This window comes from Manis pentadactyla, chromosome 3 (assembly GCF_030020395.1).
Source record: "Manis pentadactyla isolate mManPen7 chromosome 3, mManPen7.hap1, whole genome shotgun sequence".
NCBI classification, from domain to species: domain Eukaryota; kingdom Metazoa; phylum Chordata; class Mammalia; order Pholidota; family Manidae; genus Manis; species Manis pentadactyla.
The window spans coordinates 83335486-83345261 of record NC_080021.1 but is presented as its reverse complement, the minus strand read 5'-3'; the positions used below and the strand labels follow the sequence as shown (position 1 = coordinate 83345261).

The following is a 9776-nucleotide window of genomic DNA, read 5'->3' as shown; positions in this document are numbered from 1 at the left end:
ATAATAATAAACTCACTGAGCACCTACCATGAGCCAGGCATTGAACATACATTATATCTGCATTTATGACAATTCTTCAAAGCCAGCATTAGTATACCCATTTTACAGTAAAAGTAACTGAGGTTCAGGATGGTCAACTAATTTGCCCCAACTGTATGCCTCACAGGTTAATTCCTATTTGTACACTCACGTATTTGACAGTATTTCCACACGTTCTATTTTGGTTGTATTATTTTGTTGATTTTTTTCTTGAGGAATTGGTTGTAGTAAAGACAGCCATAAATGTTACATTTATGCACATTTATCCACAAATATTCGTTTGTTCATCAATCTATCCATGTATTCATTCAACAAACACTTATTGAGCACCCCTCTGCAGCCAGGCATTGTGCTAGCATTCCACATAAAATGGGGTGCAAGAGAGGGGCGGAGCCGGGGAGGGGCCTGGGCCGGCGCGGCCGGGCGCTCCTCGGGGTCGCTGGGGCCCGGTCGCTGTGGGCGTGCCCGCCCGGCTCTGGGCCCGCCTCCAGCCCCGCCGCCCCTGTCTGGTGCTGCGCGCTCTTGGTGCGCGTCCCCGCCGCGACCGTTTCTCGCGCGCTCGAGGATCGGCTGCCCGGGCGCAAGGTTCGCCCGCTGCCGCCGGTTGCGGGTTCAGGGTCGCTGGGCAGGGCTCGAAGGTGGCGCGGATTACGGGGCCTCTAAACTGAGGGGCATCTGGATTTCACCACTAGGCTCATGGAGAAGCCAGGTGGCGATAACTCCTGCAAGTACATCTGAAACAGAGACAAAGACCGTTAAAAAGACCAGCTCACCCTTTTTGGTCCTTGCTGGGAATTACATCACAGTAATTAAGGACTGATTTTTGGCCAGGATTTCAGGGAGGAGATTTTTTACCCAATTTTTAGGAACCTACCTTAAGGACCTCTTAAGTTTTAGAGAAAGCTTCTGGTGCTGTCAAGATGAGTAACTGTGTTTTCAGCACACAGTAATGATATGAACCAAAATCAAGTCAATAGGGCCTCTAGAGGAAGCTTTTGGAGAAGAACCTGCCCTACAGCTTTCAGGGCTGCTTTTTCCAGAAGGTGCTGTCGTTAGAAATCCTAGAGGGGAAAATGTTCTCTTAAAAATAGGAAAAGAAAACCTCAAAATGGAAATGACTCAGTGATACTGAAGTATCTGCAAAATGTAGTATAACATTTTCATTCAGTCGAATTATTTACAAATTTTATTACTTTTTTACATTGAATCATTTACATTTAATTTACGTATTACATTTAATGACAAATTACAGATGTTTAAATGCAACATACGTGTTTTTTTGCAAGAATTTCCTGACTGATGATAGCTTAAGAAATTAGAACTAGTCGTTTCCTCTTACTAGACCCAGTCTTTGTGAAAAATGGGAGGCCGCCGTCAGAAGAAAAAACTTTAAACCCACTAAGTATAGCAGCATTTGTTCTGAACACTTCACCCCGGACTGCTTTAAGAGGGAATGCAACAAGTTACTGAAGGAGAACGCCGTCCCCACCATATTTCTTTGTACTGAACCACATGACAAGAAGGAAGATCTCCTGGAGCCACCAAAACATCTTCCCCCGCCTCCTTTAATGCCTCCCATTCCTCAGGTTGACGCCGCTATTGGATTGCTAATGCCTCCCCTACAGACCCCAGATAATCTCTCCATTTTCTGTGACCACAACTACACTGGGGAGGATACAATGCACCAGGGGGAAAGGGTCCATCAGCTAGAGCAGCAAGTCTAAAAACTCAGAAAGCTCAAGACCGCACAGCAGTGATGCAGAAGACAAGAACAACAGCTTGAAAAGTTAAAGGAAGTTGTGCACTTCCAGAGGAGAAAGACATATCAGACGTATCTGAGAGAGGTTATGTGATTTTACCAAATGACTGCTTTGAAATAGTTGAAGTACCTACCAGCATAAAAAAGTGAGATTTGTATTGGTTTTTATAGTGTAATACCACATACCCTTCTCTAGCCTATAAAGGAGTTTCATTTGGAAAAATAACACTTGATTACTTGTATAAAAATAACTCAGAATATTTTTTAATAGATATATACTGTAAAACTGTAAAATTTTTGTAATTCAGGGTTTTTACATTTTAACAAAATATTTTAAAAATTGTAAACTAACCTCAGAGCTCCAATGTAAGGAAGTTGATTTCAAGATTAGAAATTTTTTTAAATTTGAGTATTTATAGATAATGTAAAAATTAAAAGTAAAGAGAAAGAACAGTACAGCAAGGATGATTTAAGTTTAAAGTTTAAAATTTTAAATTAATTCAGTTTATTGAGAGAACTTAGTTACATTTTAAATCATAAGTATGGGTCAGATGATTCGACACCTCAGAAAATATATATTCTTACATGTTCTTATTAGTGAAGGCAGGATCATTTCTTAAGCACTTCTCAAAGATTAATTGACAAGTCAATACTTAAAAAAAAATTGGTTGTCTTCAGAGCAGAAAGTGAGCCATTCCATCTAATTTAATATAAAGAATGAATTTTTTTTAAAGTAGACCCCTCTTTTTCCCCCCACTGTCTAGCATTATCAAATTAGAAGTGTATCTCCTGTGAAAGAAACATTCTTTGGTAAACACAGTAGGCATTATTATCAATGAAATATCAACAGTTGGGCCCGAACCATGAAACACCTTCTTCTCTCATTACCCCTGAGTGAAGGGACATCCAATTCCCTAAGTGTAGTTCTATCTGCATCTACATCTTTAACAGATGTGTTGTGTTGGTAGTTTGATTTGTACCATAATACAGTAATTTTGCACTTGGCTAATTGATTTTGGTCAAGGCTTCACATAAAAAACATTTTCTTTAACACAAGTTAGAAATTATATTCCATTTACTTAAATGAGTGATCTGTATTCAGAAGTAACTTAATATGTAGTGTTTATTTTCCTGAATGTTGAGATTTAAACACTGAGGTTTCTGTTCAGCGAGTTGTGTTCTGACTTTGTGAGATGTTTTACATATATTTGAAATGAAAATACATTCTGAGTAAATATACTGCCATAGAAATTACCTACTTAGATTTAGAATAACTGAACTGTAATTATTTTATATTTTGAAGTACACGGAGATAGTTGAAGAACAAGACCTTTTGAGGTAGCATTAAAGATATGAAACAAAAAAAAATGGGGTGCAAGACAAATGTGATCTCTCTTTTCATGGATAGATATGCGGTAAACAAACCATTAGGTAAAATAATTAACTTCAAACATAGTAAGTGCTATAAAGAAATATTTAATAGAGCTCAATTCCTTCAGGAAATATTTAGTGATTGGAAAGGAAAATCATTTGGCTGGAGCAAAATGAGGAAGGGTGAGAGGGGTAAATGCTAGACCAAGAGGGCTGGGTCTGGTCATGCAGGACCCTGGTAGTCATGGCGAGGACTGAGGACTATAGCCCAAGAATGCGCAAATGAAGCACCGAGATATTTAGGGGAGGGAGTGACAGTGTCACCTACACATTAAAAAAAAATAATTCTGACTACAAAGTGATGATTTCTAAGATTTAAATCTCAGGAGGCCAAACGTGGAGAAAGCAGTTCTAACATGTGGCAACCCATGCAAGAGATGACATGTCTCATCTAGTGTGATAGGTGTGAGACCCTGAGAAGGTATAACAGACAAGCCCACCTGGACTGGGCACCCTATAACTATGTTTTCACCTATGGTGATTGTCCTGTCAATTAATGTAGCTCTTCCTCATTATTTTAATGACTTCACATTGAAGGTCATGGGTATAGAATGATTTATTAAACCAATCACATTTCATTGTAGTTATTTAAAATTCCCAATTTTAGAAAAAAGCTGCAATGAACACACTTGTACATACAGCCTTTTGAATTTGTCCAATTATTAGGATAAATGTTTAGATCTAGAATTGATATATCAGAGTTCCTATCAGTACTACAACCCAGAAAGGTTGTACAATTCATATGTCCATCAGGAGGTTGAGACAGTGACCATTTTCTCATGTCCCTGTCATTTTTCTAATTTTTACCAATTTGGTAGCTAACTTTTTCTTCTGCAGAAGATTGAACAGTTGGACCATTTATATTACCCTGTGACTGGCCCTTTTTTTCTGTGTCCTTAGCTCATTTTTCTATTGGAAATTAAATTGCGTTAGATTGACTTTTTGTTCAACACAATGAGCAGAAACACAGGGTCCCGGGACAGCATGAGCTTTGGGATCAGAGGGGCTGTGCCAGAATCTCATAACTGCTGCTTCCTGGCTTTGTGACTTCAGACATTCCCAACCACTTTGAGCTGTGCTTCCCCTTCTAGGAAAAGGGCAAACAAGCTTTGGGGAAGTTTGGAAGATCCAACAAGAAAAATATATTAAATGTCCAGGCCATAGTCAACTACCAATAAATATTGACCCCAACGATCATACTGGGCCATTCTCTATATACATAGTGAAATCACCACTCTATTGACAATATATCTGATATATTGGTACATACAGCATAATGAAAACAAAGAATCTCTAAATGATAATTTCAAATATGCTGTGGTACCAGTCATCCCATATCCTTTAAATATCACACCTGTAATTCCATACCCTTTAAAGTGCACAGTTCAGTTTTTAATATATTCACATAGTATGATACCATCACTATTATCTAAATTTAGAACATTTCCATCACCCTAAATAGAAACTCCATACCTATTAGCTGTCACTCCCAAACTTTCCTACCTCCAAACTCTAGAAAAATACTAACCTTCTCTCTCTTTTTTGTTTTTGTTTTTGTTTTGCCTGTTCTGAACATTTCATAGAAATGGACCTATAAAACACATGGCCTTTTGTGACTGGCTTCTTTCACTTAGCAAAATGTTTTCAAAGCTTATCCATGTTGCACCATGTATTAGCACTTCATTCCAATTTATTCCCACCAGGAACGTTCTAATTTCTCCACCTCCTCACTGACACGATTTTCTGTGTTATGGCCATCTCACTAGGTATGAAATGGTATTTCACTGTGGTTTGATTTGTATTTCCCTAGTGACTAATTCTGCTTTTTCTAATGTGTTTATTGACAATTTGTACATCTTCTGTGGAATAATGTCTTTTCAAATCTTTGCCTCTTTTTAAATTGGGTTCTTTGTCTTTTTGTTATTGAGTTTCAGGAGTTTTAAAATATATTCCAGATGTTAAATTCTTATTAGATACATGAATTTCAAATATATTCTACCATTCTGTAAGTTGTCTCCTCACTTTCCTGATAATGGCCTTTGATGCACAGAAAGTTTTATTTTAATGAAGTCCAATTTATCTATCTTTTCTTTTCTGCTCATGCTTTTGGTATCATATCTAAGGATCCATTACTAAATCCAAAGTCATGAAGATGTACCATGATGGTTTCTTCTAAGAACTATATGAATTTAGTTCTTATATTTAGGTCATTTATCCACTTAAGAGTTCATTTTTATGTTGGTGTAAGGAAGGGGTTCAAGTTCTTCGGTTATGGAAATCCAGTCACCACATAACTATTTGTTGAAGACTATTTTTTTCTCATTGAATGGATTTTGTATCCTTGTCAAGGATATTATACTTTATATATATTTATTTATATTTATGTGTATTTTATATATATGACTCCTAATTGTATTCAGTTGGTCTATATGTCTATTGCTTTGCCAGTACCACACTGTTTTGATTACTGTAGCCTTGTATTAAGTGTTGAAATTGGTAAGTGTGGGTCCTCCAACTTTGTTCTTCTTTTTTCAAGTTTACTTTTATTATTTGGGCTACCTTACGAGTTCATATGAATTTGAGGACTGACTTTTCACTTATGCCAAAAGTAAAAAGCTGTTGGAATTTTACAAGAATAGTGTTGAATCTGTAGGTCACTTCAGATATTATCAACATCTTACCAATATTAAGCCTTCTTACCTAATAGCATAGGATGTCTTTCCATTTATTCAGGTCTTCTTTTAAGTTTTTTTCACAGTTTTATGTAGTTTTCAGTGTACATATCTTTAATTTCCTTGTTGAATTTATCCCTGTGTATTTTATCCTTAGATGTCATTGTAAGTGGAATTACTTTCTAAATTCCTTTTCAGATTATTCATTGCACATGTATAGAAATGTAACTGATTTGCAGCTGTCAATTTTGTATCCTGCAACTTTACTAAATTCATTTATTAGCTCTAGTAGCTTTCCTCTGGATTTTTGGCGATTTCCTAAATAGAGAACCATGACATCTGCAAATTACTATAGTTTTCTTCCTTTTTTTCTTTCTACTGTAGATGCATTTTATATAATTTATTATTGAATTTCTCTGGCTACAACTTCCAGTTCAATGTTGAATAGCAGCATGAAGAGGTATCTAAGTGTTCTTTAATTTATCTTGTGATTTCCTCTTTGACACCTGGTTTTGCTTAATTTCCACATATTTGTAAACTTTCCAGTTTTATTCGGTACTGATTTGTGGCTTCATTCCATTATGACCAGGAAATGTACTTCGTATAATTTCAATGTTTTAAAAATCATTGCAACTTGTTTTGTGAACTACCATATGGTCTATCCTGGAGAAATTTTCATGCACACTTGAGAAGACTGTACCTTCTACTACTGTTGGGTGGAGTAGTGTTTTATATATGTATATGAACATATATGTACACAAATATACACATATATTTATGACAAAGAAGGACATATATGTATATATACATATATATATGAAACCTGTCAGGTCTAGTTGATTTATAGTGCCACTCAAATTATATACAGATATATGATCTTATAACAACATAACTAGAAGGGAAAATGAAGATGTATGGGGGCAGTGTTTTTGTTTTTCAAGTTAAGTTGGTATCAACTCAAATAGGCTGTTTTAAATTTAGAATGTTAAATGTAATCACAATGGTAACCACAAATAAAATATTTTAAAACATTTACAAAAGAAAATGAGAAAGGAAGAAAACTAGTTTCCTGCAAAAAAAGCAACTAATTATAAAAGAGGACAGTAATGGAGGAAATATGAGATGAAAAGCTGTAAGACAAATAGAAAACAAACAGCAAAATGGTAGAATAAGTCCTTTCTTATCAGTAATTATGTGAAATGTTAATGGACTAACTCTCCAATCCAAAGACAGAAATTGCCAAAATAGATTTTAAAGGATCCAATTATGTGCTGTTTATAAGAGACTAACGTCAGATCCAAAGGCACAAGCAGACTGTTGGTTACCATAGGAAGGAGGTGGGGTGATGGGTGAAAGGGGAAGGGGATAAAGAGGTCCAAACTGCAAACTGTAAAATAAGTTAAACATAGGAATGGAAGTACACCATAGAGAATTTAACCAATAATATTGTAATATCTTGGTATGATAATGGCATAACTGCATCTATTGTAGCAAGCATCTAGCAATGAATATGATTATCCAGCCACTATGTTGTACATCTGAAACCAACATGATATTGTCTATCACTTTTATTGGTGAGTTGAAAGAATTAAAAAATTAAAAAGAAGGGATATGGCAAAGACACTCACTACATCCACTATTTATCATTATTTAGAGGCATTAGTCAATATAATCAGAAAAGGCATAAATATTGGGCAAAAAGGAGCAAAACTATTTCTATTTTCCATTCAATAGGAGAGTGTAACTGAAAATTTCAAGAGTAGCAATGTTAAAAATAACACAATATTAAAATAATTTAGTTAGATAATAGAATATAAAATTAACATAACATATAAACATATGAATTAATTTTAAAATATTGTATTTCATATATACAATGCAAAACTCCTGAAACAATCATGGATAAGAAAACTCCCACACACAATAACAATAAAAAGATTAAATTTAGGAATAAACCTAACAAGAAATTTGCAAAAAGTCTGTAGGAAAGAACTTCTAAAATACTCTTGAAAGATAATGAATAGTCTTGGTCAAATGCAAGAACATCCCTGTTCTTGGACAGGCCACATCAACCTCATAAAGATGCCAAATTTCCCTACATTAATTTTTAAATTTAACATAACCTCATTAAAAATATCAACAAAGTTTTTTTCTGGAATTAGTTAAGTTGATCTCAAACTTCATTGAGAATAACCACACGAGAAAAGCTAGGAAACTCTCATGAAAGAATGGAAAGAAAAAGCAAATAATAAAATATGTACCCCCCTATAATTAAAAGTGTGGCCCTGGCACATGAATAGATAGACCAACCAACAGAACCAAATGGAAAATGCAGAAATAGAAATAAGGAATTTAATACATGTTAAAGAATGAGATCTCAAAGCACTGGTGAAAACCTAGTCTTTGTAATAACTGATGTTGGTGCACCTGGATTGTCTTTTGACAAAGGATAACAATGGGAATACACCTCACATCAGAATAAATTTCAAATGGTCATAATAAAAATGAAGCGACATAAATATTCAAAGAAAACATAGGTAAATTTCTTTGTAAGCTGAACATGGGGAAACTTTTCTAACTTTGGTCTAAGGTCAAGATATAATTTTAAAAACAGATGACTTCTAAGTCGGATTACATAGATTTATAAAGAAATGACTGGTTCCAGATGTGGACAGGAAGAGGACAGTGAGTTGGAAATATTTCACTGTGATAGAAAGCTAAGAACCATTCAAAGACTAATAGTGACATGAAAAAATTATACAGGAACTGACCTGCATAGATCCTGATTGACCAAATTTGGGAGATTTTGAGAATCAAAAAGAAAAATGAGGGTAGTGGATTAGCACACACTGAACTTTTTAAAGATCCATAAATTTACTTACAGGAACATACATCAATATCAGTTTATTTGACAACAGGAACATATATCAATACCAGTTTATTTGACAAATGTGCAATGGTAACAATGGAGCATTTGGGCAAGGTATACGGAAGCTTTCTCTATTGTTTTTGGAACTCTTCAGTAAATCTAAAATTATTCCAAAATGAAATGATTATTTTAAAAGATAGGGAAAAGGAAGAGAATTGGTAGGTTCATAATGATAATGACCAAGGAGAGGAGATTCTTTTTTTCCCTGAACAATGTCAACTGAGAAGAATATAAGGAGCCCAAAGGAACGTGATACTAAAATGTAATGCTTTTACACTCCTTGAATCCTGTTAGTAAATAAGAATAACAAAAACAAAGATTAAATCACATCTTGGAACAATCTGGAGAATTTTAGTCAATTTGATTGGTTAAATTTTATTGTAGAATCAATGGTAAATTGCCCAAGTGTGAAACTGGTATCATGAGAATGTCCTTGTTCTTAGAAGACACCTGCTAAAGCATGGAGTGAAGCATCAAAATGTCTGTAGTTTATTTAAGATAGTTCCAGAAAAAAAAGTATGCATATGCAGACATACTTATAGAGATAAAGAAAATGTAGCAAATGTTAACAACTTGTAGATCTAAGGGAAGTGTATACAGGTGTTCATGGCTGATATTTTAAATTTTTTAAGATTTAAAATATTTCAATGTATTAAGTTGAGAGGGATAAGTGGGCTACGTAAATAAAAAAACAAAGGAATGGAATTGAGGAAGAAAGTAGTGTCAGATCTAATTCAGATACTACATTAGTCATTTTCTTAACAATATCTCATAAAATCTCTAAGTACACATTAATCTCATTTCTTTACAGATGAAATTATGGTGGCTCAGGGAAGTTATAAAACTTGCCTAAAATAATAGATTTTGTACAGGTGGAACCTCTGGATTCAAACTCACTTCTTTCAAGACTCCAGATCTCTCCTTCTGTTCCATAACCATGGGTCAA

The 9776-nt window shown here is 34.9% G+C and overlaps 1 pseudogene; it reads left to right on the top strand.

Moving 5' to 3' along the window:
- Positions 1 to 337: 337 nt before the first annotated feature.
- On the top strand, positions 338 to 1948 carry LOC118929210 (THAP domain-containing protein 1-like; annotated as a pseudogene).
- The last annotated feature ends 7828 nt before the right edge of the window (positions 1949 to 9776 follow it).